Source organism: Macrobrachium rosenbergii, chromosome 53, assembly GCF_040412425.1.
Source record: "Macrobrachium rosenbergii isolate ZJJX-2024 chromosome 53, ASM4041242v1, whole genome shotgun sequence".
NCBI lineage: Eukaryota > Metazoa > Arthropoda > Malacostraca > Decapoda > Palaemonidae > Macrobrachium > Macrobrachium rosenbergii.
Genome location: NC_089793.1, coordinates 53,240,228 through 53,241,821, shown reverse-complemented (window position 1 = coordinate 53,241,821; position 1,594 = coordinate 53,240,228).

Sequence of the window (1,594 nt, the reverse complement as noted above, 5' to 3'; positions counted from 1 at the left end):
TCATGGCTCATCATATATATATATATATATATATATATATATATATATATATATATATATATATATATATATATATATATATATATATATATATATATATATATATACTCTATATATATATATATATATATATATATATATATATATATATATATATATATATATATACGTTTTCCTGGAAATTTTAGTTTGAGATATTCTCATAATGAGACAGGTAGCAACGATTTAAGGTAATTTAGCCTTTATGATTCTGACTTCGTGGGTCAGGAGCGTAAAAAGAGGGAAAACAAAGGAGAATTTCATATGAGCATAGGCTCTTGTTACTGAAGGAAATATTACATAAAACACGTGGGCAAATTTAAAGGAGTGTATTTACATAAATGACATCAGTGCAGGAAAGAGGAACTCAAGTAGATTTCTGATCCTGAAGGAGGATTCCTACAGGATTGAATGACACTGGGGATTCCAGACACAGTCCAAGAAGCTTCCACGAAATAGGATCCTCTGAAATGCAGAGATATGCACATTATACTCCCAGTAATGAAAATAGACAAAAGAATAATGAATTTGAAGCTGCACTGAGGGTGCCAAAGGACTTCGATGGAGTAATAAAGACTTAATACTGCCGATGCAAGAGGCACATGGACGATAGACAAGGGATTCGTTGATTAATGGAGCTCACTTCAAATAAATGTTACAAGGACAAGTGTGACTGAATGGCGGTCTTCAGGGCACACATCGTAAGACAGGTGTGGTTCCAACGTAGAAAAGTGGTCCATGGATGACTTGCGATTTCCAAGGGTGAAGTTCTTCCACGTGTTAGGATGCAAGGGAATGGCGATGGGACTTTATTCTCGAAGAGGGCAACGCGCAGGAATTTCACGAAGGACTGGGCGATTCTTGAGGGCATCCTGCAGGTGGCAATGCGAGCACATGGCTTGTGGTCGGAAGAGGCACGAGGAGAAAGTGCCACTTTGAAAGGGCCACGTGTTAGCTAAGGACACAGTCAAGGGCAGGTGGCTTGGCCTTCTTCACCCCTGACTTCCACCCCGTGTGTGAGCGAGAGGTCTTGTGTGTGTTCTGCCTTATCTCCTCCCTAGAGGCAGGGGCACTTCAACATGTGGAGTGTTGAATCATTTTCCAGCTGATGCCCGCAGAGAGTTTTGCCTGTAAGAAACCCACCAGACAGAGATCACTTTTGCCTTGAAGAAAGATCTGTTTGGAAAGGAGTGGCTTTAATCTTTTAAACCGCTGTATTCTGACTGTGCTAAGTCGATAGACAGATGGTCTATCGATCGGGCGGCTGGTAAATGAAACAACAACAAACCAACAACAAACAAAAGAGGGGAGGCAATTTGCTAGCGAATTCTTGCTAATCATAATAATATATATATATATATATATATATATATATATATATATATATATATATATATATATATATATATATATATATATATATATATACATATATACCACTTGTGCAACAACTAATGACCTGAAAATTACTCGAAACGGGGAAAAATACTCTGAACTTTTAACTGACTGTTTATTACAAATAGTCAAAAACACCAATTTTAGTTTATGCTATATA